The sequence below is a fragment of the Pseudonaja textilis genome, chromosome 5 (genome assembly GCF_049901715.1).
Source record: "Pseudonaja textilis isolate UNSWEBS1 chromosome 5, rPseTex1.2, whole genome shotgun sequence".
Lineage (NCBI taxonomy): Eukaryota > Metazoa > Chordata > Lepidosauria > Squamata > Elapidae > Pseudonaja > Pseudonaja textilis.
The window spans coordinates 66,600,699-66,626,386 of NC_141994.1; the positions used below are offsets into that span (position 1 = coordinate 66,600,699).

Below are 25,688 nucleotides of genomic sequence, written 5' to 3' on the forward strand. Positions count from 1 at the left end.
AACACAAGCTGATAGAGAAGCTGGATCAATGGATTATCAAAGTCATGAAAACTGAAGGGGTAAGGAAGGGGACATTGTGGTTCTGTAGGCGTCTGAAAGACACTCGAGTTTGCATGGCTTAGGAAAATGTCAGTCCATCTCAGTCTGATTGGCGGGGATGTTTTAGATGGAGAGCTCAGGAGAGGTTTACCACAGTGAATTCCGGAGGCTTTGTCATGGCCATTGTACAAAGTGATATACAGTGCCAATTGACTTGAGCGGCTCCCTTGATAGCAGGCAGTTTATAGCCTCTTCAAGCCCAGATTATTGTTTTATCTTGTCATACTAAATTAATGTGGCAGCACTGCGTTAAACAGGGGTGACCTCTTCATCGGTGGAAACGGCTGCCTGGAAGGAAGAGCGTGTAAGGCTGGGGTGTTACCTGGTTTGTGGCATTTGGCGGACAGGTTTGGATGCATTAGAGTTTTGTGTTCCTGCCTGGAAATGGAGCCCGATGGAGCTGGTCCTGCTTTGCAAGGAGGAAAAAAAGTAAAGGAGGTGAACAAGAGGAGGGTGGTTTTAACGTTCAGCCGAGAAGAGCTATGTGCTAATTGGGCCTTAGTTTAATTAATGGCTATGCCTGGGCAGGATATTAAGCCTTTGTTTGCTCTGCTTTATGGAGATTGTCAGCCTTGTGTATCAGAAAACAAGAATCAGAAATAGGTCAAGTGGTCCTTGACTTACGACCACAGTTGAACTCCACATTTCTGTTGCTAAAGGGAGACATTTCTAAAATGAATTTCACTCCATTTTACGACAGCGTTGTTGTCAAGTGAATTAGCACAGTTGTTAAGTTAGTGGCACGGTTGTTAAGGGAATCTGGCTTCTCCCACTGATTCTGCTTTTCAGAAGGTTGCAAAAGGTATTCACATGACCCCGGGATACTGCGACCGTCGTAAATATGAGTCAGTTGCCAAGCCTCTGGATTTTGATCACCTGACCATGGGGATACTGCAACCATTGCAACTGTGAAGAACAGTCATAAGTCGCCTTTTTTTCAGGGCCCTCGTAACTTTGAATGGTCACTAAATAAAGTGTTGTATGTGTTGCGGTTGCAGCCTGTGCAGATGGCAGTGGAATTGTACAGTGGGGAAGAACGGGGACCAGTCTGGAAGTTTGGGGAGGACTTGGACGAGGGTCCTGCATCCGATGCAGAGATAGGGTCAGGACCATCTGGGAGTTACGTGCTGGCAGCAGCCAGGCAGAGGAACAGGGGGAGCCTGTTCCCAGTGTGCTGTGCACAGAGCTGCCAGAAGGCAAGAGCAGCTAAGACAAAAGGGCTGACTCGGGAGTAAGGCTTGGAGGTGATTGCCCCTCCCCTAAGGTATAAAGGACAGGCAAAGGTAGATAAATCTTTGCAGGAAGCAAAGTCATTCACTCTGTTCAGATTAAACCTTGAAGCTCTGTGTGGACTTTGTATTTCAGTTGGCTTTTTATAGTTAATTTTGGCACTTTCATTGTTGGCAGCAATTCAAAGGAGATAAAGGTGGGTGCTTATCTCGAGAGACTGTTTGGGACTCATTATGGGCTGGGAATGAACATTATTCCCAGCGCTGAAATAAAACAAGAGTTGTTTGGACTAAGCTTGTGCTTAATTACGGTCTCAGGAAGCCTTGGTCAGAGCAGAGGATTACCCATACATGGTCCTTCCTTCTATCCATTCGTCACAACCAACCTGACCCAATTATGTTAGTTTGTTCAATATTTTCTTTGAAGAACAGAGACACCTTCTTTAGGGACAACAGGATGGCAGGGGGAAAGGATCATCCAATTGTCCCAGTACCTTAACTTCACTTCGCTTACATAGATTGGTATGTTTCTCAGTTTACATGTGTATATGATGGGGATTTTCTTCATCCCGACCTACATGCTAAATCAGCGATACAGATACCAAAAGATGTCTTAGGCTAAGAGCCGTGTATTTTTGGAGACTTTCCACAATCAACAATGCTATCTTAATATTTAGGAAGAGGAAATCAGAGGTGGTATTCAGCCAGTTCTGACCAGTTCTGGAGAACTAGTAGCGGAAATTTTGAGTAGTTTGGAGAACGGGCAAATACTACCTCTGATTGGCCCCGCCTCCATCTATTCTCTACCTCTCGAGTCGCAACTGATTGGCTTCTTTGGTTGCCCTGCACAGGAGAACTGAGCTGGAAAGCAGGTTAGTGGGGTGGGGAGGGAATGAAGATTTTGCAGTGACCTTCCCTTGCCACGCCCACCAAGCCATGCCCACAGAACCAGTAGTAAAAATTTTTGAATCCCACTGCTGAAGAGGATGGCTTGCCCCTTGCTAGAAGATAGAAATGAAAATTTTGGGGATAATTTGGGGTAGATAAGATGGGACGGTAAATTTTCTACGAGTGGATTACAATAACAATTTGATAACAGAGAGTTTTAAAACTTGGTTTTGTTTTAGAATTACTATTCTCCCTGTTAACTATTTCATCACTAATATAATATAGACAGGTCATTAATTTTCAAATTGACTTATTAATTTAAATTTGGGGGAGCTGTTTTGCAACCAATGTCATAGTAATGTATCAATCAATATTCGATCACAGGGGGATAATATGTGTATATGTGTTTTTCTTTTTTTTAATATTTTTTTCTCTTTTGTTGGTTTTTTTTAATTTTAGGTTTTTTTTTAGTTTTGTATTTTCTATTATAACTTTGTCTTGAATAAAATAAAAATAATAAAAAAAGAAGATATTAATGGAGAACTGTGTCCCTGGCCTTCATGTTTGTTTGTTTTTTAACAGATTCCAAACAAATCAAGATGCAGACCTTCCCCAGTGGGTCACCCTGAGTATAACAAAGCTTATCCTAAGGCCATGATGGCGAACCTATGGCATCTATGAGCCCCAGCCAAACTTACCTGTATTGCGCATGTCTCCCAGCTGATTTTCGGCCTGTTTGAGGCTGTTTTCGCCCTCCCAGAGGCTGAAAAATGGCCTCCCAGAAATACCTGAAGTGTCGAAAAGGGCCTGTTTTCAGGCTCCCAAAGTTTCCGTTGAGCCTCCGGGAGAGCAAAAACCGCCTCAAACGGGCTGTAATCAGTTGGGAGGTACACGCATGCACAGTGCAGGTCAGGGGGATGGGCGGGGGTGTTGCACACGCATGCGCAGGGGGGGCAGGGTGCATGGCATTGTGGGTGCCGGCACACACTTATGTGCGCTATTTCAGCACACCACAACAAAAAGGTTTGCCATCACTGTCCTACGGTATTCAGTATAAACCTTTTTTTCTGCTGCCTAATGATCAAACAGCGTGCTAACATAGAGAACGTGAGAAGTGCAAATTCTGTATAAGATTCCTTCTTTCCTCTTAGATCAGGGGCATCCAACCTTGAAAACTTTCAGACCTGTGGACTTCAACTTCCAGAATTCTCCAGCCAGCCATGCTACCTGGGGAATTCTGGGAGTTGAAATCCACAAGTTTTAAAGTTTCCAAGGTTGGACACCCCTGACCTTAATGGTAAAAGGGCTTTTAACCTGTAGAGTTATTTACAACCAGGTTGGCTATTAATGCAACTGTTAAAAGACTCTGGCAGGGTACCTCTGTTTAGCAATAAACAACCGGTGCATTTGAGGCACTTACAGATACGCTTGTAGCCATCCAAGGCACAACTTTGCCAAATTCCAAATATGATCATCCAAATTCCATCCTGATTCTATCCCTTCCTCTTCTTTTTATTAACGTCATGACAAACACGCACATTTGGGGGAATAAGTCCAATTGCAATGCAGATAAAGAGAGAGTGCAAAAATTGTAACAGATAACAGATAATCAGAGTTGGAAAGGACCTTATAGGTCATATAGTCCAACCCTCTGCCCAAATTCTGACAAATGGCAGACCCTACACCATTCTGACAAACGCTACACCATTTCTGACAAATGGCAGTCTAATCTCTTCTTGAAGGTCTCAAGTGATGGCGCTCTCACAACTTCCGAGGGCAACTACTGTTCCATTGGTTGATTGTTCTCACTGTCAGAAAGTTTCTCCTTATTTCCAGGCTGAATCTCTCCTTGTTCATTTTCCATCCATTATTCCTTGTCTGGCCTTTGGATGCCTTGGAAAATAGCTTGACCCCCTTCCTCCTCTCTGTGGCAGCCCCTCAAATATTGGAAGACTGCTATCCTGTCTCCCCTGGTCCTTCTCTTCCCTAGACTAGCCAAGCCCAGTTCCTGCAACCGTTCATTGTATGTTTTAGCCTCCAGTCCCCTAATCATCCTGGTTGCTCTTCTCTGTACTCAACATCTTTTTTATAATGTGGTGACCAAAACTGGATGCAGTACTCTAGGTGTGGTCTTACTAAGGCTTTATAGAGTGGTATTACTACTTCCCTTGATCTCGATTGATCAAGAAGAAGTAAATCTGAGAAACCCTCATAATCAGTTTAGCTCCACAAACCCCCAGCCTTTCTCCTTTCCAAAACACCCTTTCAAAGTAGCAACTGTTTCCTTCTCCCCTCCCAAATCATCTTGGTTGCTTTTCTCTGTACTTTTTCTAGAGTCTCAACATCTTTTTTATAATGTGGTGACTATAATCTGGTGAATGCATGCATATTTAGAAGTATTCAGAAATAAAGCCCAGATGGGTGGTATGCAATACTCACAGGGAGAGAAAAAATTAGCCTTATCATTCAGTTCACATCCAGCTGAACCATTTGTGGGCCACAAGTCCTGGGCAGACTGTCAGTCTTCCTTCAAAGGTCCTCTCCTAATGCATATGAGCCAACAAATAAGAGTTGGTCTGCCACAAGGATCATCCCTGACTAATCACTTTTACATTTCACACGTGGTTGACTCTGTTGTAAAGCCACCTTTGGGGATCAGGAGCCATGACACAATGTCCAATATGTGAATGACCAAATCTATTACATGTCATTAGAATATGCTAATCACCTGCCACTTTCCTTTTGCCTTCCATCTCTTAAATACCTTATTTTCTACCTATTTAAAAAAAAGAGAGAGAGATTGTAACTAAAGAGCCAAAACCAAGGACAACAGATAAATTCTCCTTCATGTTGCAGAAATATTGAAATAGAGCCACATTATTGTGAAGGGTTGAAGGACCTTGGAATATTAATAGATAAGAATATTGGATTGACCTAACACGAAATACTGGGTTGCGCAAAATGACTATGATACACTCCAGATTTCCCAAAGCAACAAAACATCAAGATGCGAGGCTGAACCATTTAATTTCTTTCTGAGAAGACACTTTGGGAGATTCACAAGAGTCTTCTTGGAATAAGAGTGTTTATTTATACAAGCCAGGAGTGAGCAAGAAAAAAAAATGACTACAAATCCCAGTTGCTGCTTATCCTACTTTGTGGTTTTCATATTATATGGCCTTAAAATATTAGTGGCCTTAATATTTTTCCTCCATTTGATGCAATTATTAGGAGGGTTTTTTTTTTTGCTGAGAAGGGATGCATGAGTTATAGCCCAAAATATATGCATTAAATTTATGGAACAATTGGCTCATTAATTCTGTAACTAAAACACCACCAGTACTTCAACTTGAAAAATGGGCTGCAAAATTTAGTTAGCAACGTTAACATTGTATTGTCGTGCTGCCTTTAGCACTCTCTGTGGCCTTTGTTTGTGTGTGGGTGTCCTTTGCCTGAAAAACAGTTTTCTGTGCATAGGGAAAACTAATTGGATTTTATAGAAATTTTATTTCAAATCAGAGTTGCCGCATTCACATGAATCATTCAGATGGGTTCATGAATCCATCCATTTTCTGAGTTTCATAATAAACATATAAACTAATCATTTGGGTTCTCAATACAAAATGCAACCGTAGTTAAAACTAACCAAGCTTTAACAATGATGACTAAATTGGTTACTTTAATTAAAGAAAAGAAGACATCCAACTTTGTTTCTACTTGGAAACTCCTTCTGGACTTTGTGCTTGAAATGGAGAAAAAATCAAATTTTGACTTTGGGTTTTGCTGATAAGTTTATTGTTACAGTGTTACCTTGGTACTCATTGCTAATTAGTTCCAAGAAGTGCGATGAGTTCCAAAATGGATGAGTACCAAATATTTTTTTCTCATAAAGAAAAATGTAGAGTGAGTCATAAAGCAGCCAGCACTGATAAGTTCTAGCTCGTGCGTTGGATATCAAACAAACAATGAGTACCGGGGTGAAATTTTTGTGTCAAAATGCATTGAGTACCAAATGTAATGAGTTTCAAAGTAATTGGGTATAAGGTGTCACTGTATAGAAATGGCTAGCACATATTAGCATGCAAATAAAAACTTGAGACTTTAAGGTTGCTATCGTACTTTACTGCACTAATAAGATACAGAAATATTTTTTTTCACTTTGCCCTATATTTCTTTCTCTTCTCTTTTTCATCCCCTTATTTTTATTTTCTTTTATATTTTATATCTTAATAAAATTATTAATGAAACAACTTAAAATATACAAATAAAACCACCAGGTGTGTAACTGACCTGGTCAAACTTATTGTGTGAACACCGTCAGTGAATGCTATAATACCCTACCCTCACTTCATCATTGTGCCATTATATAAAAGCAAGTCACAATGAAACAAGACAAACGGATTCCAGGTTTTACCCTTCCCTGAGCTTGTCGATCAGAAAGGTCAGCAGTTCGGCAGTTCGATCCCTAGTGCTGCGTAACAGAGTGAGCTCCCGTTACTTGTCCCAGCTTCTGCCAACCTAGCAGTTCAAAAGCATGTAAAAATGCAAGTACAAAAATAGGGACCACTTTGGTGGGAAGGTAACAGCGTTGCATGCGCCTTCGGCATTTAGTCATGTGGGCCACATGACCACAGACTGCTGGTTCTTTGGCTTTGTAATGGAGATGAACACTGCCCCAAGAGTCAGACACAACTAGCATGTATGTGCGAGGGGAATCTTTACCTTTTTATCTTTTCTTCCAAAGGACAATCAGGGTTGACTTCCTTTAGGAATTTGAGAACTACTCCATGTTATTTAAAACATTATTGACCTTAAATCTTTCCCTAGCACCCATCCCTTATGGAATGATAAATCCATGACTTTTGTTTTCTAAGGAGAATCTACATTTAGCTCCATACATGGAAAACAGTGGAATACCTCAGCTGGCCATAATCACTTCATTGCACATTAGGGTATCCATTACTATAATCTGGGTAATGGGTATAAGAATGAGTATAAGTGTGTACAACATCCTAACTATTATATTTTCAAGATATGGAGGCTCCAGGTACAAGCTATAAGTTACATCAAGTTTGGGATCAGAGATTATTTTTTCCTCTGAAATAATTACCAATGAATTTGTATGGGTTTGGGATCATCTTACCTTTATTGAGAGGGAAATGCTTAAATGAAGTATGTGCATTAGGTGTAAATGGCTGAAAACATTACTGCTGCAAAACAATGTATTTGGAAGATTAGCTGTTGCTTGGGGAATGCTCTTTGCCTGGTGAATTTAACTCTTTAAACACCAAAATAGATTTGTCTGTTTCTACTTTCTTTCCCTACCCATTTGTCTTTTCCCTTTTATCACATTACCATTCAGCCTTATTTCTCCCTTTTTCTTTTCTCCACTTTAGAGATCAGATTAGGGCAGGGGTGGGCAACTATTATGGACTTCAACTCCCAGAATTCCTGAGCGAGCCATGCTAGCTCAGGAATTCTGGGAGTTGAAGTCCACAAGTCATAAAGGGGCCATAGTTGTCCACCTCTGGATTAGGGTTAACTGTAGGGTTACTATGAACATGTCCTACTGTTTTCTTTTTATCTATTTGTATACATTTTATATTTTTTCTATTCTATTCTATTCTATTCTATTCTATTCTATTCTATTCTTTATATTGCATTTGTTCCTTACCTTAATGCATACTTTTACTTTTCCCATATTTTTTTTAAAAAGGCCTTTGTTAAGGATAGTATATTAAAGATAAATGATCTTAGAGTAAGGGAAACAAAACTTGCATAGGATTTTCTTCTGTTTTTGCCTCTTCCACTGTTCTCCATTAGAGAGTCTTCTTAAATTCATACTAATCTTCCTTTTAGATAAATGTGATACCAGGGGTGGGATTCAAATTTTTTAACAACCAGTTCTGTGGGCGTGGCTTAGTTGGTGGCTTGGTGGTCATGTGACTGGGTGGATGTGGCTTGGTGGTCATGTTATTGGCTGGGTGTGGCCAACTCAATATCACTCACATCGAGGTAGGCATCTCCTCGCCTGGCTTCTCATGACTGTGGGGATGCTGCAACAGTCGTAAGTGTGAAAAATGGTCATAAGTCACTTTTTTCAGTGCCATTGTAACTTTGAATGGTCACTCCATACAAGCAAATTACCAGCAAAGGAGGGGAAAAAAACTCCAGAGAAGTTCCTGAGATAGGAAGTCTTGTCCTGCCAAGAATGTAATAAGGGTTAACAGAGAGGCAGTTTCTGTAAGCAACACCAGAATGTTTCCTTCCTGCCTTCCTTACAGGATTAGGCCAGTAATTTCTTCTAACAACCGGTTCTCTGAACTGCTTAGAATGTTAACAATGGGTTCTAGCGAATAGGTGCAAACTGGTAGAATCCCACCCCTGATGACACCTGAACAACACGAGCTACACATTCACGCATACATGCATACACTCAGGCACAGATATTTTTAAAATGCACATATATACAGTATAAGAATAGAAGCATGTCATCTCTATACACAGCATGTTGCAGGTGAAACTATAGCTTGTTTAATCAGTCTTTATTTTAAAAAACCCTGCAATTATATGTGTCATACAACATATTAAACCCTCATATGGTTTTTCAGGCTTCATCTCAGCCTAGGAATAGCAGCCAAACTGCCCCGATTGTTTGATAGATATACAAAATCATCAAATGACATTTTCTCACTAGGCTAAGTCAGTTTCTGACTTTCTTTTTGATCATCTTTTTCACATACATGCATAAATATACAAAATACACATAAATACAATTTACAGACACAAACACACACACATACTTTGAAGAAATGGGAAAACGATATTTGGCAGAGGACTTCCAGATGGTATTTGAGAGCATGTTTTTAAAGCTGACAATAATCTCTCTTTTGAAAATATTTTTAAAAGGAATCTGCAATACAGTGCAATGAGGCAGTTTATTTTTTAAAACTACTGTCTGTGGCACTGAACTCTGCTACAAATTAAGTAACAAATTCTTTGCATCTTGTGAAGCATAATTTTCAAAAGATAAACGACCCAACTATATTCCCAGAGGAGATTTTTTTGGTTTTCTGTTTAGAGTCACCAAGGTGGAAACTGTATTGTTTTTTTTTTCTCTCTACTGTGGTTTATAATTGGAAGAAAATATTAAGCCACTGAAAAACAAAACAGAACAAGCCAACATTCATAATAAGAAGGCATAGCATGTGTCAGGATTCTGGCCGTTACCCCAAAATAAAACTCATAAAACATTTTCTATACACGTTTTATAGTTGTCGGCATGTTGTAGAGATGTAACCACAAAACAGAACAAGCCAACATTCATAATAAGAAGGCATAGCATGTGTCAGGATTCTGGCCATTACCCCAAAATAAAACTCATAAAACATTTTCTATACACGTTTTATAGTTGTCGGCATGTTGTAGAGATGTAACCACAAAACAGAACAAGCCAACATTCATAATAAGAAGGTATAGCATGTTATAGAGATGTAACCACAATGTCTTTAACTGCTCTGCTCTCAGATCTGTAATCAAAGATTACAGATCCCTATAGTGTATAGCAGGGGTCTTCAAACTTGACAGCTTTAAGACTTGTGGACTTCAACTCCCAGAATTCCTCCTCCAGTCATGTTAGCTCAGGAATTCTGGGAGTTGAAGTCCATGAAACTTGCTAAGTTTGAAGACCCTTGGTCTATAGGTATCGAGTTAGCTTACAGTACTTGGGAAAAAGGACTTTCCATAAGCGAAGATTAATAACTGGAAAGACCGTTTTATGTGATGCCTCCTGCCTTGAAAAGGAAGTATTGTGTGGATATACATGGATGGAGCCATGGATATTTTCATCCTGTTGACCTAAGATATGCAGGATTTTAGAGGCTATTAACAAATGTTTACTGACAACAGATAATTAGGCCAGATAGCTACCTAGCACTACTATTTTGAACTAACTTCCAAAGTGAAGAAGTTGTGGTGCAATATAGTTTGGAGTAGCAGGAAGGAGGGGCTTGAAGTGCCTGGTAGACAGGAAGAGAGTAAGGACAGACCTACCCTAGCAGTATATCTACAGTTATCCGATAGTTGCTTTATTCTGGCAAGATTCTGTCGATAGGTGAACAACAATAAAGAAACTACTTGTTCTTTGGTCTTTGACAGATGCCTACTGAATCATAAAATTGTGGAGTTGGAAGCAACCATGAAGATCATTAGTGCAACTTTGTGCAAAACTCAAGAAAGCCCACTCAAGCATCTTTGAGAGGTGTTCTGTCCAGCCACTTCTTGAAAACCTCCAGAGGTGGAGAAGCCATAACTGCCTTAAGTTGAGGGATTTTTGACTTCCCGCTGACTTCCCCACTGACTTAGCTTGTGGGAAGCAGGTAGGAAGAATTATAAATTACAATAATGGGAGAAGGGCACATTGTATCAGTCACAATTTTGCAAATAAACTGGTTTAAACATCATGGAAATAAGGGTTCCTTGGTGCTGTTTGAGTTTGGTTGTTTTCTTGCAGTCATTTCATTACTAGACTAGCACCAATGATGTTACCTAGTTTGGGTCATGAAACGTTTGCAAGAAAGCAACCAAGCTCAGAGAGCACTATAGGCCCCTCATTTCTACCCGGAGCTACTAACATTCTCTTGTATTGGTATCTTGGAAACTTCAGTTTTATAAGAGTCATGGGTATCAAATATTTTATTCGTTAAAATGCTTATATGAGTGTACTCATCCTTTTATAAGGAAGGAACAAGATATATATGTGTGGGCATGAGTTAAAATTAAGCCCTAGTCCTTATTTTATTGTACAATATAAATTGTTTTGAGAGGCTTCATGCAAACAAGATTGCTTGTGCAAGCGGGAAGAGGGTGTATATGCACACTTCATATTAGCAGCGAGGGACGTAAAGGAAAACCATTGGCATTATAACCATTTTCGGTAATGTACTGTCCCTATCTTCCAAATGCATTAAGATTGCAAGAACCAGAAATATTGCCAGCTGAGCTGTGGACATTATGTGAATTGTTGTATCAACACACCTGGCTTGGGAAAGAAAGTTAAACTAGCCATCTAATAAGACTTGATTTTATTCCGCTTAACCCATTTCTCATTCAAGAGTCCTGCCACTGTTTGAGAGGGAATTCGTTTTATGTTTTGATAAATAACTGTTATCACAAAGGTTAATGGACTGTCTCATCCTTTTATTTACTGTCATGTCAGAAACATGGAGCTCATTCCTCATGACCAATTGACCTCAGCGCTAAATGGGTGGATATTATCAGAATAATTACAGCAAAGATGCCATTAAAGAGCCATATGGAGGATGTTTCAGCCACACATGCACGTGTTTGCGGAGGTTCACATACATGCATGTACCTTTGTGTGAATCTTCAGTTCACAATCTGACAAAGGATATGCAATTAAATTATTTTTTTAAATGCTAGAGGATTTCAACGGGCTAATCACCAGACTGAAATGTGAAATGTGAATTGTGAGGTCAGATTAAATCTTGGGCCGTTTCTTGCTTTTCCCATGTGGTTGGTGAGATCTGTTTGGCTATTAAGACTCAGATCAGAGTATCAGTGCAGAAATTTCACAGGTAAAACTGCCTTGTAATAATCTAGTTGCTTCAACAAATGATCAGTACTAAGGGTAGCTGTCATTTGCTGATTAAAAGTGAGGGCATATAGTAACTTCCTAGGGCAGTGGTGGCTAACCTTTTTGGGCTCCTGTGCCAAAAATTGTGTGTATGCTTGCATGCCTGCGCTCGCGTGCCAGCACCCAGAAGGCAATGCGCATCCCCCCACACCCTTTATGCATGTGCGCGCAATCCCCACCCACTTCCACCGCCCCCTTACCTGCACTGCGCCTCACAGCTGATTTTTGGCCAGTTTGAGGCTTTTTTCAGCATCCCAGAGGCTTGAGGAAGGCTTCTGCAGGCTTTGCAGGCTGAAAACTAACCCCGTTTCATCACTTCCGGTATTTTTGGAAGAACAGGAAATGACAAAATGAGGCTAGTTTTCAGCCTGCAAAGCCTGCAGAAGTCTTCCTCAAGCCTTTGGAAGGTCGAAAAAGGCCTCAACCCAGCCAAAAATCAGCTGTGAGGCACATGCATGAGGTAAGTTTGCCTGCAGTTCATGTGCCAGCACAAATGGATCTTCATGCCACCTGTGGCACACGTGCCATAGGTTCACCATCATGGTCCTAGGGTTTCATGTGTGTGTGTGTGTGTTTTGTGTGTGTGAGTGTGTGTATCTGTCTGTCTGTGTTTCTTTGTGTGTTTGTGTGTGTGTGTGAACTAGACATGACTATACACATACTCATACATCCACATAAACATGTTATCTGAAAATCGGCTACTTCAATATATAGTTTTTCTTCTGTCAATTGAAAATTGCTGTCTTGAGAGTCCAAATTTGCCAGTGAAGGAACTTTCAAAGGTTTCATTGGTCAGAGAAAAGAGAAGTAAATCAATCAATCAGAATAGAGCTGGAAGGGACTTTGGAGATCTTCTAGTCCAGCAGAAGACCCAATACCATTTCAGACAAGTGACTATCCAGTCTATTGTTAAAAACTTCCAGTGTAGGAGCATTCACAACTTCAGGAGGCAAGCTGTTCCACTGGTTAATTGTCCTCATTGTTAGGAAATTTCTCCTTAATTCCAGGTTGCTTCTCTCCTGGATTAGCTTCCATCCATTTCTCTTCTCCTGCCTTCTGGTGCTTTGGAAAAAAAAGTTGGCCCCTTCCTCTTTGTGGCAGCCCCTCAAATACTGGAATGCTGCTATCATGTCCCTCCTAGTCCCTTTTCCCTCTATACTGCCCATACCCAAATCTCCCTTGATTTCTCCTAACTGTTAGAAAATTAGAAATTATGGCTCTTTTCTGCTGTATCAGCATATTTTGGTAATATGCTGGGTTTTTTTAATTGCACTGTTGTTTTTAAAAACACCCAGAGAAAAATGATAACTATTTCTATTTCTAATTTTCCTTAACCCATATAGCTTCTCTACCTTCATTAGCATGGCAATGGATAGGAATGTCTTTTGAGCTCTTTTAGAACATACAGGTGTTCTTTGACCACAGTGGAGCCCAAAATTTCTGCTGCTAAGTGGTACATTTATTTATGAGTACTGCCCCATGTTAAGACCTTCCTTGCTACCGTTGTTAAGTGAATCACTGTACTTGTTCAGTTAGTAGCCCAGTTATTAAGTGAATCTGGCCTCCCCGTTGAAAGTCGCAAAACGTGACCACATGACCCCGGACATTGCAACCATCATAAATATGAGTCTGAATTTTGATCATGTCAACTCATAAAATATTTCTATGGTCTTTTTAGAGTTGCCAACAGAAAGGGAAAGGGGAGCAATGCAGCAGCTTACAAACCCGAAATAGCATTCCACAAATGTTTTCAAAGATAGTAACTAGGTGACTAAAGTTTCTGCTGCACAAAATTCTAACTGGAGAGCATAATTGATGACTCCCGGCTATGGATGTGTCCCATTGGAGAATAGGAATTATGATACACCCAGGGGGTGGAGGGAAAACCAGGGTCAAGAGTGACAATGAATGATGTATCTCAGAGTCAGCTCCACCCAGGCAGTGCCGGCACGTTAATTCCCAATAAATTTTTGAAAGTTTGGCTCGAGACTCTTGATTTAAACGGAAGCAACTGCCGGAGCCCTGACAGCTGGGACGCTGCAACAGTCATAAATGTGAAAAATGGGCATGTTGCTTTTTTCAGTGCTACTGTATAACTTCAAATGGTCACTAAGCAAAGTGTTGTAAGTCGAGGATTATCTGCATTTCTTTTACTTCATTGTTTCTCATGGTAATTTAATTTCTCTGATGAGGTCTTCAAAGAGCAATTTCCTCAATGTAGGCTCTTTATAAAAAAATATCTAAGACTGTCTGTACAAAATTTTCATGGGGGACTTCGTTTTCTGACACAGACCTTTTCCTTCTTAGCTTTTTGTATGGAGGAAGGCTAACACATTACTTTGGTAAGAGTTGTGATGATTTGAAATCTATTGGAAGGTGAACACATATTATTATTCCTAGTGGCATCAGTACTGCTTTGTTTTTTTTTTTCCACATCCCTACAGAACCCTAAATATGTGATCTACCATAATCTACCTTCCCTGATCTAGTTCTCCTAGGAAACGCTGGAATTATCTGTGGAGATTCTCAATCACCCACATCATGGTTGTCCCAAAGGTGTTTTTGAAAAAGGCAACTGGACTTTTCTCTTTTCTTTTTCCTGCTTGAAAACGTTTTGCTTCTCACTCAAGAAGCTTCCATTTTTGGGGACGTTACGGGATTGTGTTACTTCAGTGATATTATTGCTGTGGGCCTTCATAGCCCATTTTTGGGGGGCATCACTTGTCAAGTTTTTGGGATTTGCAGCTGAATTTGGTTCCTGCTGAGAGAGGGGCTATTGGATAATAACACTATTAACGCATAACTTGAACAGAATCTAATTATAATGCAATTTGCATCTGATTTCTACTATTCCCCCGTATGATTTAAATTATTCAGGAAATTATCACCTTGCTTAATATATAAACATCACCAAATGGACATAGTTTAGAAATGGCTATGGGTTGGTTGCTTTGTTTGTCTGTCCACCTTTTCTCTTGTACCTGTGTCTGACGCCTGTTCTCATCTTAGTTCCTTAAAAGGAAAGATAAGGAAAGGTTATATCCTGATAGACTACGAAACCCACCATAGAAATAATTAAAAAGAAGAAGCATGGCTTTTGTAACCAAATATCCTGCTTTTTGGTGACCCCCCAATCTAGGCTCAAGGTCTCTAGATACTCAGTAGGAGCTTTTAAATTATTTTTCTCTGTTTGATGTTGCTAAGTATAACGAATGGATTTCAGAGGGGCTATTGCAGAATCCTTGATGCGTATCAATTCAGTGCTGTTAGGCACAGCAATTGCTAGCAGGATTGTACCCTGAGATTTGTGCACACAGATCTGAAGTCCAGAAACATCAGGTTGTTAAAAGGCCAAGTCTCTGTCAGACAAATTGTGCCTCCCTAACACAGCGATATATTCCTCTGGCAGCAGTGAAACACAAGAATCCTTGTACTGTCTTTTTGCATTGGCCTTGCATGGAACTTTTAAGCTTTAGGCCACCTTATTGCTGTAATCTGATAATAAATTCAGGGGACACTCAGCATAGATCTGAGCACCGTTTTCTTCCTTTAGTCAGCTGGCCATATCAACTTTAAGGATTTTGCATTCCACATCTGTAAAGACTGAGGAAGATGCCCTGGATGGAGAAATCCAAGAATCATTACCTAGGTAAAAAGGGGTGAAATATGCTTTTTTAAGTCCAGAACAACGAGATAACATTTGGAACTCACTCAGGATAAGGCCTTCCTAGGTTACTGAAGCATAAGAAGGAAGTGGAAATCAAGCACAATCAGGCTCACAAGATTCTTAATATTTTAGCCAATCTTAATACAAGTAATGTTAGCTCTCCAACAGAATTAACTTCCTGTTCTGGTCTCAGTAGTGGACTAACAATGCTCCAGGGTTCAGATCCATGGGTGACAATATAGTTCTAACTTTATTTATTTATTTATCAATCGCTTGCAAGGTAATAGGTAAAAGTATAAACATGAGTAAGAATAGAGGAAATAGGTACGAATAAATGGGTACAACAGGACAGCGACGATAGGCACGATGGTACACTTATGCATGCCCCTTACAGACCTCTTAGGAATGGAGTGAGGTCAATAGTGGATAGTTTGAGGTTAAAGGAGTGGGGGTTAGAGGATGTAAAAACAGAGTCTATGGTAGAAGTTGATGAAATTGACAGACCCCATAGAACAGGGGTCTCCTCAGCCAGCAAAATTCTGGGAGTTAAGTCCACAGGTCTTAAAGTTTGCCAAGGTTGGAGAGCCCTGCCATAGAAGGAGTTGGTTGCTACGCTGTGTTATTTTCAGCACAGGGAAGAGAAAGCTTTCAAGTGCTTTGCTATCCTCCAAATCCCCTGAAGGCAGGACAAGAAGCAATGGATGGAAACTAATCAAGGACCTAGGACTAAGGAGAAATTTCCTGACAGTTAGAACAATTAATCAGTGGAACGACCTGCCTCCAGAAGTTGTGAATGTTCCAACTCGGGAGGTTTTTGAGAAGAAATTGGACAACTCTTTGTCTGAAATAGTATAGGTTTCCTGCCTGAGCAAAGGGTTGGACTAGAAGATCTCCAATGTCCCTTTGAACTCCGTTATTTGGGTTGTTCAGCATTGGTAGGAAAAAGTCCATACAGGTAATCCTCTACTTAAAACCACAATTGGGACTTGAATAGCCATTGCTAAGAAAAGTAGTTATTCAGTGAGTCTGATCTTATGACTTTTCTTGCCACCATTGATAAGTGAATCACTGCAGTTGTTCATTGAGTCGTGCAGTCAATAAACGTGTTTGGCTTCCCACGTTGGCTTTGCTGGTTGGCAGCCCGCTGGGATGGTTGCGAATGGCAATCCCATGACTTCGAGGCATAGTAATTGTGATAAATACATCCTGCTTACCGAATGCCTGAACTTTGATCACATTACCACGGGGATGCTGTGACTGTCATAAATGTGAGGACCGATTGTAAGTCACTTTTTCAGGGCTATTGTAACTTCAAACAGTTGCTAAATCAATGGCTGTAATTTGTTTTGACAGAATGAAGTCTTACCTATGTGGGTAATGTTTCTTTTGTCTCTAACTAGGAATTAAACTGGCCATGAAGGTTAGATAGAAACAAATCTGTGTGCAATGGAGTTTTTTATAGGTAGTTTAAAAATTCCAGATCTCCCCTAATTTTTAATTAGCAGTTTCTGTTCAAACAGGAAGCCTTAGCAAGAAGCTTGCTAAGTTACATAGGAGAAGTCCAGGGCCTCATGTTGTGGTGGGCAGGAAATAGCAAAAGCACTTAGACTTATATACGGTTTCACAGTGCTTTACAGCCCTCTCTAAGCAGTTTACAGAGTCAGCCTATTGCACCCAGCAATTTGGGTCCTCATTTGACCGTCCTCAGAAGGACGGAAGGGTGAGTCAACCTTAAGCCTGGTGAGATCCGAACTGCCAAATTGCAGGCAGATGGCAGGCAGCAGAAGTAGCCTGCAGTACTGCACTGTAACCACTGCGCCACCGCAGCTCATCAAGTTATCAAATTATCAAGGATTTACTTTTCCCAATGCAGGTAATTGCAAGAGGGGTCAAAAAAAAGACAAGATGGTGGCCAGAACTTCATTAACAAAAAACAGACTTTTTTTAAAAAAAGTTGTGCAAATAAATATACTTGAAGGGTGTTTTACTACACACCGTTAACTTTTTTTCCAACTTTCATAGGAAATGGATCAATCATAAAGGATAGTAAGGAGCACTTTGGTAAAGAATGTGTATTAAATTCATTTTCACCTCAGATGTATGTTAATTAATTTTCAGTATTGGCAGATTCCTTAATACCAACTCCTTCGTTTGAATGAACTAAGACGGAGTAGAATTTGTACAGTGAATTGTCTGCTTGGTGATCTAGTTGATCCTTCACCTCTCCTGATATATAGAGTGAAATTTAGGAAATCTATAACTGAAATTGGATTCTCTGTTTCATAATTGATGCCTTTGGAAATACGGCCATAGTTTTTATTTTTTTATTTTATCGTCTTGAATGCCTCATTCATAACAGGTATTGACCCAAAGTAATATAATTATAGGAACATTTGGAAAAAAATATTCTCCATGAATTATGTTATGAAGTGATTTCGACATTTGCATTTTAAATGTTCAAAAAAAAAATCATTAAGACACAATATCTTTAGACGTGTTTATTTTGAGAGAAAGGACTGCTAAAACACATAGATCTATATTTAAGTATGATTTTCATCCTTTTAATTTAAAGAGTACAGATGAACACACAAAAGGAAAAAAAAAGAGCTATGAGAGAACATATAAATGTGGAACGAAATGGAAACAGATTGTCCATCTCTATGGTGATGTAAATATTCTATAAGATTTCAGCACTGAACTATAATTTCATACAACCCGCTCTGATAAAAATTGGGGAAAGGAGTAGCATTTTCTATGAGGAGTGGAGTTTAAAAAAGAAATACAATGGGTACTTCACTCATTGTGCAGGAGAATGCAGTTCTTCTCTTCGAGGGAAAAAAAAGTTGTTGTTTGTTTTTTCAAAAGGTTACTTCCATTTCAAATTCATCACCAGTCAGGAGATAGTAATAATAAGAAGAGAGGTTAAAGCTATGTTTATCATTGGAATTATGAAATGAGACTGTGCTGGTAAAATTACACTTCGATGCAGATAAGGGACAAAAAATAATAATGCAAAGCCCAGATAATCAGAGGGGATAAATCGTTTGGAAAAAAAAAAAAAAAGTAATGGTGAAAAAGGTTTAGGTATGACAGAACAAATTAGATGCAAACTTCTTCTGAGGCATAGATAAAGGAGAAAAGGAGGTAATTGTCCTCCTCTTCATCGCTTCTGGTCAGATTGGATGTAAAATACTGTGTTTGTCCTGGGCTTCTCAAAAGATGTCAACAAATTGGAGGGATTTCACATGCAAAGCAGAGGAATTATGAACGGTCTTCAGGAAATCATTAGCAGAAAAAAAAATGTGACAAGATAACTTTCTAAAAAAATCAAGCTTTATACACACACACAAACATACTGAGCAGAGAAAGGAGAAGGAGGGGGATTTTGTGTTATGAAAGGCAACCTTAAGAGAACGAACAGCATCGCATTGAGATGGGAGAACTTCAGCACAGGCAGGAGATAAGGACATTCATTTTGTTTAGTCTATCCCACCAGATCAGTGGTGGGATTCAATTTTTTTTACTACGGGTTCTGTGGGCGTGGCTTGGTGGGCGTGGCAGGGGAAGGATACTGTAAAATCTCCAGTCAGAGGTGGCATTTGCCGGTTCTCCGAACTACTCAAAATTTCCACTACCGGTTCTCCAGAACTGGTCTGAACCTGCTGAATACCCACCTCTGCACCGATGGAGACATCTAGAATTTGCCAGACTCACAATACTTTCAACCAGCAGGTGAGAGCAGTGGTAGGATTCAAATATTTTTACTATCAGTTCTGTGGGTGTGGCTTGGTGGGCGTGGCTTGGTGGGCATGCCGGGGGAAGGATACTGCAAAATCCCCATTCCCTCCACACTCCTGGAGGAAGGATAGTGCAATATCCCCATTCCCTCCCCACCCCACTAACCTGCTGTTGACTCTCCAATCATTTAAGAACCATATAAGAAATGCTTAGTCATCCTTCTGAGAGGATGTGACAATGTTGTGGGTTGCTCTGTACACAGATGTTTTCCTACAATGGACCTCAGACTGCTAACCACGTGTAGTGTGATGACCCGGAGTGTAACACAAACGTAACAAATCCAAAATGTAAATAAATGTCCTTTAATGCCTCCAACTTGGCCCCACTGTTCAATAATTCTCGGTTGGAGATAAAACGTACTCAGAAATAGCCTTCAAAAGAAAGCAATACAGTCCGAACTTAATGAGCAGATAGAGGCGAAATTAAAAAAACAAACTACAATGTTGAAATTTCCACAAGCGACCAGGATAAGTAATTACCAAATTCAAGGTGATAAGAAGGCACAGTCTCTTGGAAGGACGCCAGCCAAGATAACTTCAGCCCAAACTAACACAGCTTTGCTTCTGGCAACTCTGTGTTGTAATCGTCTCTCTTATCTAATAGTCTCCCCAGCTGCAACCAATGAGGAGGATCATGGCCGCTTCCTCTCTCGTAAGCCAAGTGGTTTCCTTCTCTATTCCTCCCTGCGTGTCCTAGGATGCAGAAGGGATGGGCCTGGTTCCCCAGCCTCCTGCACAACCTCCGGAGCGACACCTCCACTCTCTGTCGGCTGTTCCTCCTCTCCCTCAGAGTCCGACTCTATCAAGGGCATGACATGCAGCTTTAGAGGCCTGCACACTGTTGCTTGATTATTTATGAATTAACTAAACAATTTATACTAACTAAACAATGGCTTAGGTTTGGAAAAAACAGAACTGAGCATTTTGCTTACCCTCATGGGTTGTCCTAAATGGAAAACCCATCCTACGTTTCCTTTCCCCTCCCCCACATGGAGACCTCCAAGACTGTTTTCCCCCCAAAACCTGCTTATCCATTCATTATGCTCCTCAGACAGGCAGTAACGTTTTAGCTTTCTGGCTTATAATTACACAAATACAGGCAGCTGAATTAGCTCAGGTCAACAGAACAATTTGGAGCTCAGTCTGTTTGTGGGTGAGTAGTGGAGGGGACAGCTAGGGAAGAGAAAGCTTTTCCTAAATTCATCAGTGGCTCTGAAGCTATAATTTGTGGTTTCAAAGTGTTTGCTGGTGGTCTTCGGAGAAGAAGGAATAATCTCTGTTCCTTGCTTTTTGCTCACATTGTAAAGATGCAGAGCTGGATGTCGAAGGATGATGCCCAGGGGTGGGCTGCTGGTTCACAGGGGGTCAGGAGAGCCCCTAGCTAGGATTCTGTGCAGTTCAGAGAACCCCCAAATCCCACTCCTGGCTGGCTCTGCCCACCCCACCCCTCCCCTCCCAGGAGTCTCCAAGCAGCCTGTTTTGGATGCAGGTAAGTGCAGGGTGTGATAGCACGGGAGGACAAAAAACGGGCCTCCCAGAAGTTCGGGAAGGCCAGAAACGGGCCTAGTTCTGGCTTCCAGAGAGCCTCCGGAGCCCAGGGATGCCATTTTCATCTTCTCAGAGGCTCGAGGAAAGCCTCCGGAGCCTGGGGAGGCCATTGTCATCTTCCCAGTGGCTCGAGGAAAGCCTCTGGAGCCTGGGGAGACCATTGTCATCTTCCCAGAGGCTCGAGGAAAGCCTCCAGAGCCCGGAGAGACCATTGTCATCTTCCCAGAGGCTCGAGGAAAGCCTCCAGAGCCTGGGGAGGCCATTTTCATCTCCTCAGAGGCTCGAGGAAAGCCTCCGGAGCCTGGGGAGGCCATTGTCATCTTCCCAGAGGCTCGAGGAAAGCCTCCAGAGCCTGGGGAGGCCATTTTCATCTTCTCAGAGGCTCGAGGAAAGCCTCCAGAGCCCGTGGAGACCATTGTCATCTTCCCAGAGGCTCGAGGAAAGTCTCCAGAGCCCCGGAAGGCCATTGTCATCTTCCCAGAGGCTCGAGGAAAGCCTCCGGAGCCCCGGGAGGCCATTGTCATCTCCCCAGAGGCTCAAGGAAAGCCTCCGGAGCCCCAGGAGGCCATTGTCATCTTCCCAGAGGCTCGAGGAAAGCCTCCGGAGCCCCGGGAGGCCATTTTCATCTCCCCAGAGGCTCGAGGAAAGCCTCTGGAGCCTGGGGAGAGCAAAAATGCCCCACTCCCAAGGTGGTGCAGGAGGCCAACTAGGCCACAGCCACCACGGCCACGGCCACCCAGCAACTAGGCAGAGAACCCGTTGGTAAAGTTTTTGAAGCCCACCTCTGATGATGCTGGTATTGAATTTCAAAGTTTTCCTGCAATTTTTGCATATTTTACAATGTCATTTTAATGCCCAGTGAGAATAGTAAGTGGCGGAACTCTTTAGAGCTCTATCTTTGAATGAAAGAGGTTATGAGAGTCCTTTACATATTTTGGACTTCAACTTTCAGACTGACTGAGATTAGGGATTTGATATTTTACATATCTTAAAGCCATGCTTTTTGAGGGATGCTGGTGGCTCCTGCGCTCATTACTTTTATTCCCTTATTATTTCACATCAAGATATTTTTAAGATGAAGTACAACTCTATAGTAGAGACAAGGTGGCTCAGTGACTAAGACGCTGAGCTTGTTGATTGGAAAGGTCGGCAGTTCAGCAGTTCAAATCCCTAGCACTGCATAATGGAGTGAGCTCCCATTACTTGTCCCAGCCTCTGCCAACCTAGGAGTTCAAAAGCATGTTAAAATGCAAGTAGAAAAATAGGGGCCATTTTGGTGGGAAGGTAACAGCGTTCTGTGTGCTTCAGCGTGTAGTCATTCTGGCCACAGGACCACGGAGACATCTGTGGACAGCGCTGGTCCTTCGGCTTTGTAACGGAGATGAGCACCACCCCCTAGAGCCGGAAACAACTAGCACATATGTGCAAGGGGAACTTTACCTTTAGAATAGAATAGAATAGAATAGAATACTTTATTGGCCAAGTATGACTGGACACACAAGGAATTTGTCTCAGTGCATATGCTCTCAGTGTACATAAAAGAAAAGATACACTCGTCAAGTGTCAAGAATCATTTACAACTCTACAAATCCGGTTGCAAGTAATAGAACAGATCAATAAGGCAGGCTGTGGCCCAGGAGTTGGGTAGAAAAGAGGGCCAATTTGGTTTAGTGGCTAAGGCACCAGTTTAGAAAAAGGTATAGAGTAGAATGCTGTGGTATCCAATGTGTCTTTATTTATTTGATTGTAAGCTGCTTAAAAATCATGTAAAAGTGAGACGGGCAGCTATATAAATCAAACAAATCAATAAAAAAATGCATTTTAATGAAAGAGTTGTGCTGATATTTGGATTCAAAGTTTGATTAAGTGTTTGCACAGAGACATTAGCAGCTCCTACGGGGATCATCTTAAAAGCAGCTCCTTGTGCTCCCACTGGAATAGACAGCTGCTGTCTTCAGCTAAGATTTGATCCAGGGACAAGGGATATTTGTGTTTCAAGGTATTCCCAAATGTTGTTAGCTAAATACGGCATTCTTTAAACCACAGTTCAGCTTTCAAAAATGCACAGCTCTTTTTTAATACTGCTTCCGGAACTGATGTATCTTTCAACAAAATCAAAACAATTGATAAAATCAAATGGATACGTTTGATTTTTAAAGAGATGCTTATTCTAGAAAAGTGAGTTTTGATTATTCCAAACATGCTTTTCCAAAAGGCAGCTGTGTTTTTTCCCCATTGAAAATGTTTCATTTCTCATCCAAAAAGCTTCACTTCAGTTCAGAACTGAAGAAGTTCCTGCGTAAGAAGTGAAATATTTCCAAAAGGTTAAAAAACAAACAAACAGAGAAAGGCCAGTTGCCTTTTGGAAAAAAAACAAAAAAGCACCTTTGGGACAACCATGACTTGGATGAACTGAGAATCTCCACGAGTCTCGATTACGGTTAGTTTAGAATAAGTAGGAAGTAGGAGCAGTGTGACCTGATGCATGCACACCACTGAAATAATTACAACTTTCCCCAAAATCATTTCGGGAAAAGAAATATGAATTTGGTGGATGGGGAGTCAAGAAAGAAAAAAACAACACCCACAGCTAGTAAAACTTCATTGTTGAATGACATGACTTTAGAAAGATGACAGGTGTATGTGTGTGTTTGTGTGTGTGTGTGTGTGTGTGTGTGTAGAGAGAATAGATTAAGCAAAGCTTCATCAAGATTAACAAAGGAAGATTATTGACCTCGGCAGGAAAGAGCAGAAACCTGTTTTATCTTTAACTTGAGAAGAGCGATGTTCTGTAGTTGGTGGGAAAACTCTCCTTGGGTAAGAATAACAACTTCCTGTTGGATTATTTCCTGATGGACCCGTCTTGAGAGGGGCTCTGGTTATGAGAAATATTATTGCCATTCCAATGAAAATCCTTTTCTCCTTTGAATTGAGAAGGTAAGGATCCCTGGAATGGTGGTAAGTACAGGCTTGGTTTATATCTATCTATATCTATATCTATCTATAGCAAATATATATATATATATATATTTTTTTCTGAGGTATACGGGGGGGCATGCGAGAACAAAAAGTAAATGATTCCAACAGTTGTTGAGTTTAAGTATGCTATATGTATTCATACATCTACATGTATAAACTTGTGTGTGTGTGTATATATGTGTGTGTGTAACACACACACACACACACACACGTTAACCTCATAAATCTGTTGATAGAAACATGAAGATACGAAGGTTGAAATGCCAGTAACATGAGCACAGAACATGGAATACAGAACACAGAATAATTAAAACACAGGAATTTTTAATTAATTAATGTTTTAATTAATAGAGAATAATTAAAACATGGAAATGTTTTAATTAAAGCATGAGAACGAATGTCTTCAAGGGGGAAAATTAAGAGTGAGGGAAGAGAAAGAAAAATAGAGATTGAAGCCATGCCTAAATGTGTGATTTATTTCTGATTTTCACTTTCATTTATTTACATTTATTAATGGCATTCCACCTTTCATTGATAATTTTGTATTTTTTAAAACTAATAAATTACTTTTACAATAATGAAATATAAGTAATACAGCAGCAACAAAAATATAGTAATGGTTTTGCGGTAGACCTCTCCCTTTCCAAATCATAGTAACTAAAATAAACTAAATATATTGTTGTCAAAACAATCCTTCCTCCATCTTAAAGAAGGAAAAAATCTATGAATTCTTAAATGTTAAAATTATTAATTTGTATTAATAATAAATGATGAGTTCTAACAAATTATCACTAAAGTCTAATAAATAATACATCCTAATAAATTCTTCTTCCTTCTTAACAAATGGAATCATCTACTCCAGCTGGTCTCAGATGTTCTTAGAAGCTGAGCAGGGTAGACTTTGGTTAATATTTGGATGGGGGATTTTCAGGATTGTAAGCTATACTGAAACCTCAGAAGCAAGAAAGAAGATTGCTTGCATAATTGCCACCAAAAATATGAAACAAGAACCAAGCTTAACTCAAAGGCATTGCTTCTTTGGTATTTCAAGGGAATCGTGGTTTTTGTCAATTGCTCTCTTAGAAAACTTAGATCAATGTTAGAAATTTAACTTTAAATATTAACGAGAGACACTTGAAAATAAAGGGTGAATGAATTGGTTGCTCTTACTTTAAATACTTAATCTGGATTAATCATGTTTGTAGTTCCCAGAAACAAAAGGAAGCCAAGATTAAAATCCTAGGTTAGTGGATAGGCAAGCATAAGAATGTTGAGCCTGCTGTTTTATTGTAACACGAGATCCCCCAAATCTTCGGAATTTTGTCAAGGAAGAGCTAAATGTTTAAGAGAGTTTTGTATGTGCCTCAAGACAAATTTGCAGAACACCTTTATTTTATTTTTATTTAAGGTTATGGAGGGAATTATGTATGTCTAGTCTAACGAAGAGAAGGGCTAGGGGTGATACAATAGCAGTCTTTCAGTAACTTAGGGGCTACCTGTTCTCCAAAGCACCCTAGGGCAGGAAAAAGAAGTAACAGGTAGAAAAGATAATTAAGGAGAGATCCAACCTAGAACTAAGGAGAAATTTCCTGACAGTGAGAACAATTAATCAGTGGAACGGCTTCACTCCAGAAGTTCTGGGTTGCTGAGGCATTTGTCCAAAATGGTACAGGAGGATCTCTTGCCATGGGCAGATGCTGGACTAGAAAATCTCCAAGATGCCTTCCAACCCTATTTTTCTATGTTCTATAAAATGGTATATTAAAACAAGTTTGTATTATAGAAATATGACCCCCCCTCCCAAAAAAAAGCTTACAGGTTTCTGT

At 40.4% G+C, this 25,688-nt stretch overlaps 1 protein-coding gene across 8 annotated transcripts in view; it reads left to right on the forward strand.

The window, feature by feature from the left end:
• The window catches only part of SOX5 (SRY-box transcription factor 5), a 1,005,438-nt gene that overhangs the window by 579,437 nt on the left and 400,313 nt on the right, over window positions 1-25,688 (forward strand). Inside the window, exon 1 of one of the 8 annotated variants that reach the window (XM_087935227.1) lies at window positions 10,440-10,594. The exons of the other annotated variants lie outside the window; for them this stretch is intronic. The gene's annotated coding sequence lies outside the window, so the exon portion shown is untranslated. Of the gene's footprint in view, window positions 1-10,439; window positions 10,595-25,688 lie in introns of those variants that run through there. 8 annotated transcript variants of the gene reach the window in all.